The 7134-nt window shown below is 37.9% G+C and overlaps 1 pseudogene; it reads left to right on the forward strand.

Moving 5' to 3' along the window:
- The first annotated feature begins 2958 nt into the window (after positions 1-2958).
- LOC138835084 (small nucleolar RNA SNORA63) lies at positions 2959-3082 on the forward strand (annotated as a pseudogene).
- Positions 3083-7134: the final 4052 nt, after the last annotated feature.

Here is a 7134-nt window from a genome sequence, read left to right on the forward strand (position 1 = left end):
GGAAGGAAGGAAGGGAGAAAGGAAGGAAGGAAGGGTGGATATGTGATTTCAAGACTTACTATCAAGCTTCAAGTACAGTTTTCATATGAGTATTTACAATTAAATCAACAGAACAAAATGCACCAACATAATGAATTGGTTTTAACAAAAAAGAAACTCAATTTTGTTAATTTTTTCGAAGAACCAACTCTTTGTTTTGTTGATTCTAGCAATCCCAATTTTGGGCATTTACCCAAATGATCACAAACAAGAGCATACTAAAGCTACCAGCACAACTATGTTTATTGCAGCATTATTTACCATAGCTAAGATATGGAACCAACCCAGATGCCCCTCAGTAGATGAATGGATAAAGAAAATGTGGTACATATACACAATGGAATTCTATGCCTCCATCAGAAAGAATGACATTGCCCCATTTGTTAGGAAATGGAAAGACTTGGAAAAAGTTATATCAAGTAAAGTAAGCCAGGCCCAAAGAAACATAGGACCCATGGTTTCCCTTGTTTACAATAACTAGTATATGTCTGACACAAGCAGAAACGGTCAGATAAGTTGATGTTAGGCCAAATGAATCCCAAGGTAAGGACTCAAATGGTTTTTCTTTCTTGCTATTGTTTCTAACATATTTACAAGACTATTTCTTTGTTGCTTTGTATGTCCCTCCCCCATGGTATAACCCCTGTTTTCACTGTATTTGATTTTGGTATAATTTGTGGAGGGAAAAAACAAATTGTTTAAATAGGGATACAGGTGGACCCATTGCAACAATGAGCTGTACAAGATGTTATGTCGAAAAAATAAACTTTACAACTTTGGCGTGGGGGGGAAGGGGCCAGGGGAGCTAGATGGGAAGGGATGGGAAGGGGAAACAAAGGAGGAGGCAACAATGCTTGATAAGAAATGTACTCATTACATTGCTCATGCAATTGTAGCCCCTGTGTAAGGTATTTTCACAATAAAAATTAGAAAAAAGAAGAATCTGAAAAGGAACCTTCAAAAACAACACTTAAGAAAACTCCTGAAGTCTTGGAAAAAGCAGACATAGACAATAAATGCTGTAAGAAAAAAGTATTCTCTCTTGATAACATATGACTAGAGTAATTCCTTTTTCCACACCCTGCTGCAGAGAATCAGCACAATCACCAAAGTAGCTCCAGCCTCATTCCTTTCCTTACACAATGCTTCAGTTAAGTCTTAGAATGTTCAGCTATCCTCTCACTGGGGTGGAGAGGACCCGGTTGGCTGCTTTAGTCTTGGCGCTAACAGTGGCATTCTTGCTGTGCCTGGGAGGCAGCGGTTCTGGATAAGCAGAGTGTTGGGTTGGGGGAAAACCTCAAAATAACAACCCTTTGATATCTGAAATCTCACAGATCATACTGGCAATACTTATTCAGAGTTACATTAAGATAAGATTCGTCATACTTCTGGCAAATGCACAGTCCTATTAAATCAGTCTTTGTCCCATGCTTTTAGAGTGGGCAGATCATATACACTTGTGAATGAATAAATGGATACATAAATGAATACAATAGGCAACTTGACTAGTTTTTTTGATAAATTTTACTGGGATTAAGTGATTGCATAAATTTCACAAATTTCACAGTATTGTGAGATGGTGATATTCAGTTAAAGTAACAACCACATTTTATCCTGTACAAGGCAAATTGTCATTATCATGGTCTATAATGTTTGTGTATTCTATGAGCTTTGACAATACAACTATTTCTTCTAAAAAGAAAAAGAAAAAAGTATGGGATTTTATTATAAGTAAAATCATTTGCTTAATAACAAGCTATTAGAAAATGAAAATGAAAACACAAATCAGCAGAAAATACGTTTAATGTCTAGATCTTACAAAGTCCTTGAATATGGAGTTAATTGAGAACACTTAGCACTGAATAGCCTGTTTCATAAACAAGCTCTTCACAAAATAAATTGCATAAGTGGTTAATAAGTACATAAAAAGATTTCAATATCATTAGTTGTTAGAGGAGTGCATTATTATAACCACAGCAAGCACATCACCAAGTCAGGACAGCTAATTTAACATCAGCAAACATCCCATGGTGAGGAGGTGAAATGAGTGGAAAGTTTATCAGTGTTGTCAGGGGTATGAACAATAAAGCCATTTATGGAGAACCTTAGTATATTGTTATAAAAGTTAGCATTTGCTATCTTTTGGCTTAATACTTCTACCTGTTAGGCATTTCTCTAGAGAAATAGAATTGTATCCAAAGAAGACGTATACATACCTGTTAACCAAATAGCTGTATATTATAGCCCGAAAATGGAAATAACTCAAATGTCAATCAAGAGATGAATGAAGAAACAAACAGTGGTTTAGTCATATAATGGAATACATCAATTTAAAAAAGTTTAAAATTAAAAAAAAATCTATATTGTTTATCAACCTGGACCAATTTCAGTTTGTGGATCTAAAGAAGCCACAAAGTAAAGAGCATATACTGTACAATTCCATTCTGATGAGGTATTAGAACAGGAAAATTTAGTATATAGTGATTGTACTACACAGACATTATATTGGACTATATAGTGGATCTTGGAGGGGAGTGGGTGTAGCAATTACAAATGGCAATAGGAAGACTTCTGTCACATAAACAGTCCGTGCTGCCTGCACTGCTGGCTACTCTGGGCATCCATGTTCTAAATCTCATCTACCCTTATGCTTAAAGAATGGAGAATTTGGGGCTGGGAAGGTGGCTCAGTGGTAGAGGGCTTGCCTCACATGCATGAGGCCCTGAGTTCGATTTCCCAGCGCCACATAAGCAAAAAGAAAAAAAAGCCGGAAGTGGCGCTGTGGCTCAAGTGGTAGAGCGCTAGCCTTGAGCTGAAGAGCTGAGGGACAGTGCCCAGGCCCAGAGTTCAGGCCCCATGACCAGACCCCCCCCAAAAAAAAATAAGAATGGAGAATTTACAGCAGGATTTAGATTATATAAGCTATATTGCAATTTAGCTTATAAGTGCTGTGTTTTTGTTCCCTCTGCTCACATTAAGGTTGTTTCTTAACTATACCTTGCTGCTTCCCCTGTAGCAGCGAGGAATGCTTGGTCTCATACATGTTCAAAAACAACAAGAATGGAGAATTTATTATATATAAATCATGGTACTCTCGATGTTATTTATTTTTAAAAAAACAATAAGCAAGTGCCCTATAATGTTAGACAATTATAAATTGAGTGAATGACTTTTGCTAAGTGCTTGAGAGACACAAAGTAGAAAGAAATAATCTTCTTCCCTGTTCTGTGTGTCAAGTCTTTCCAGTGACAAACATTTTAAGCAAGAAATGATGTCACAGATTCTATGTTTATTTTCACAATGTAGAGAATCACACAAACGACTAGAAGGGGGTAAGTCAAGAAACTTACCAGAGAAATTTTAATCTAAATTGGTAACTTTTTTCCTTTTTCTTGAACTCAGGGCTCGGGCACTGGCCTAAGCTCTTCTGCTCAAGGCTAGTGCTCTACCACTTTTAAGTGCAGTCTCACTTTGATTTTTGGTGGTTAATTGAAGGTAAGAATCTCATGGACTTTCCTGCCTGGGCTGGCTTTAAACCATGTTCCTCAGATCTCAGCCTCTTGAGTAGTTAGGATTACAGGCATGAGCCTAGTTTTACATTTTAAAAAATTCTGTGTTCATGAACAGGTCAGAGTTCAGTATGCAGTGTGGCTGATCAATATCGGTGAATGAATGATGAACAGTTTACGGAGCTAGTGCTAACTTTGGGTCTGGTACAGCTAGGTGATAGTAGTAAGGCTGCATCTCAAGAGTGTGATAGGGCACAAGACTTAATCAATTTGGCTATACCCTTCACTGTTCTTGTCTATAACAACATACAAACAAGAGCAAAGAGATCTATTCCTTTTGGTGGTCTGTCTTGGCCTATTTAATCTGGTTTCCAGATTAAATTATACAGCACATTTGTCCTTGTTCCCAGCTTATTCTGAATAACAATCTCTCAGAATGAGGACAGACCTCAGAGACTAATTCAACTGCCCCATCTTCAGAATGAAAAAAAAAAAGCCATGGTCCCAAAGAGTGCCTTGCTTAAAATGGCACTGAATGTCAATGGGAAATTCAATTCTATTAAACTCCCAGTTTTGCATTTATTACTAGCCTAAAATTCTCTATAATTCTGAAAAAGTTTAGTACCACTTAGAGAGGGGTGAAAGGGAGGAAGGAACAAGAAAAGGAGGGAAGGCAGGAAGGAAGAAAGGATGGAAGGCAGGACAGAAGGACGGAAGGCAGGATGGAAGGAAGGACAGAAGGGAGGGAGAGAGGAAGGAAGGAAGGAAGGAAGGAAGGAAGGAAGGAAGGAAGGAAGGAAGGAAGAAAGAAAGAAAGAAAGAAAGGGAGGGAGGGAAAGAGGGAAAGAGGAAGGGAAAGAGAAATGAAGCAAGGGTACAATCCTCAGCTTGACAAATCTTATCACGAAGACAGAGAGAATCAAAGGCCCAGAGAATAGAAATTCAGTGGCCACAGAGTCTAGTTTTCAAATGTTTTAGTTGCTTCCAGTTGCTTTTCTTTCAGGGCAGTCCAAATCCTTTCCAAGTCTGTGTGCCAGTGCTAATTAATTGTTAACTTTAGCCTTCTAACTTTTTTACCATTAAAAATCTGCAGGGCTAGGAGCCAAAAATGGAGTGTTGAAATATTTAAAAATCCGTAGGCCTCAGGCACCAGCTGATCGGCTCAGGAGGAGGAAAGACAATTCCCCTGGCACTGAATGGTGGAAGGAAGGTGGCTGGGTTTTCTGCACAGGCCTTTGAAACCTTCTAACTTGTTTCCATTTCAAAGCCTGTACATGAGAGACTGAGAGCCCAGTAGTCAGTGCCATTTTGAATCATCCAGTTCCTTCTCCTCTATGCAGAGGATGACTTGAGAATGATTTAATCACAGCTAAATGAGGCCAGGCTTCATTAGGAAGAGTAAGCGAAAACCTGGGGTTGACACAGATTTAATGTCCCTTTTTGCACAGAGCTAAATTGCAACTGAATCCAGGAAAGCATACTAAATGGACCCAAATGTGCTCCAACAGTGGATATTACTTAAATGACAGTGGATTGAGCTTGATTAATTAATTGGGAAATTATCTTCATTTGTCTTCTTGTTGGTTGGTGAACTATAGATCAGAGGAAATTGGGGCAGAGGGAAAAAAATCAGCAAAATGGTTTAGCAAAGACAGTTTGATGTCTTTTGTTCTGATAGATTCACATGTTTTGAAAATTGTGCTGTGGACTTAGGGGAGATATTTCAGTAATATTAAAATGTTGACTGGGGTGAATCATTGTTCTCTGTGTGTCATTAAATGTCAGTGGGTGGAAATATACAATGTATACTTTTGAGAGACAAAGGCTTACAAAAGATAACTTACTGTGATCCACTACTTTTTTTTGTAAGTGTGTCAGTACTGGGTTCTATCCTTAGCTTTTTATTTCCACTCCTGTTTTTGCTGGTTAATTGGAGATAAGAGTCTCAGAGCTTTTTTTGCCTGGGCTGGTTTCAAACCAAGATCTTTAGACCTAAGCCTCCTAAGTAGCTAGGATTACAGGTATGAGTCACTAACACTCAGCAACAGAAAGGGGAAATAAGGTATTGCATTGATTTCAAAGCAGAAAGTGTTCCAAAGTGTTTTAATGCAAATTGGAACTTCACCATTGCTAGCACCCCTTCCATCATGTTCTGGCTATGTTTATAACTATTTTGTTTTTATTTTTCATATATACATATATATGAAAAATAAAAATAAAATATAGTTTGGGGATTCTCATAGAGCAAACTTACCCAATAACTAAAAGACACAAGAAGTTGTAGGATACATTATGTTACATTACATTATCTTTAAAGCCTTGTAAATTAAATGTCAGTCTCCCAGCAAGAGGTTGCTAGCTCTTTACTAGCCCTATAATTTAATCTATACTTTCATCATATGAAGCAAGCTAAAAACTGTTTTAGGTTCTTTAGAAATATAAGTCATTAATTTCCATCAAAACCCTGAGTTAAAAACTGCTATTAATCCCAAATGACAGAATAGATTAAGCCGTGTGATGGATCATGCACTTGCTCAAGTACACAGCTAGGAAGGGTTAGAATTGAGATTCAGACCCAGCCTGATTCAGACTCAGCTCTACTACCCATACTTAGCACAGTGTATCTTCAGAGTCATTTTTGACAGATTAGGGGATTAGTTTGGAAATCAATTCCTTGCATTGGCAAGATTTGCATGCAGAATATCAAGGTTTTTTACTTCTCTGTAGAATCTCTAATATAAAACTGAATTATTATATACTTGAATTTAACCAGTCTTTTGTAAAAACAGGATATCACCTATGTTATAATATTACTAGGAAGGTCAAATAACTGTGCGTGCATGAAAAATGCCCAGAGTTTCATTTATCAAATGAAATGTTATATGTGTGTTGTTTGCCCTACTGGATGTTGGGAATACCCCAGATGAATAAGATGTCATCCCTTGGGCTGGGTTTCAAGGATGACCCTCAGTCCAGTTTAACTACTATCACCAGCATGCTGGATAGAAATGCAGACTCTCAGGCACTATCCTAGACCACTGGAATAAATAAATCTGCCTTTTAATACTATTCCTACAAATACATGTGCATGTGAGCATCTGGAAAGTATCTCAGCATTACCCATGATTCACCATGCTCTTCTTCTGCAGAATCTGGATGGACAAGGACCTCCCATTTGGAGTCTTCATGTCAAGTATGTCTTCCTCACCTTGGAGGATAAGTGTGTCATAGCATGTGTTCTGGTCTTAGGGGAAAAAAGTGATCAGTGTATATGATTTTATGTCTTCACATTTTCCTATCTTTCTCTGATACAAAAAGTGCCTTTTTCTGAACTAATAATTCCATCATCTGCTCCATCTGTCTTGCTCTGGCTGTTCACATTCCTGAGGGGTTGTTCTGGGGGCAGACAGCAGGATTTGGTGCCAGATCTCACAGTGTGGTTACATAAAGCAGCCTACTTTGAAGTCTTGCATTTCCTCCCAGAGTTGCTTAAAGAGGAGGGGCATGGAAGAACCAGAATGAGATATTCACAGTCTTAAGAGTTAAAGGTTAGCCTAAACATTGACATACACATTAATAACATTTT

The sequence above is a fragment of the Dipodomys merriami genome, unplaced genomic scaffold (genome assembly GCF_024711535.1).
Source record: "Dipodomys merriami isolate MVZ:Mamm:240054 unplaced genomic scaffold, mDipMer1.0.p SCAF_1, whole genome shotgun sequence".
NCBI lineage: Eukaryota > Metazoa > Chordata > Mammalia > Rodentia > Heteromyidae > Dipodomys > Dipodomys merriami.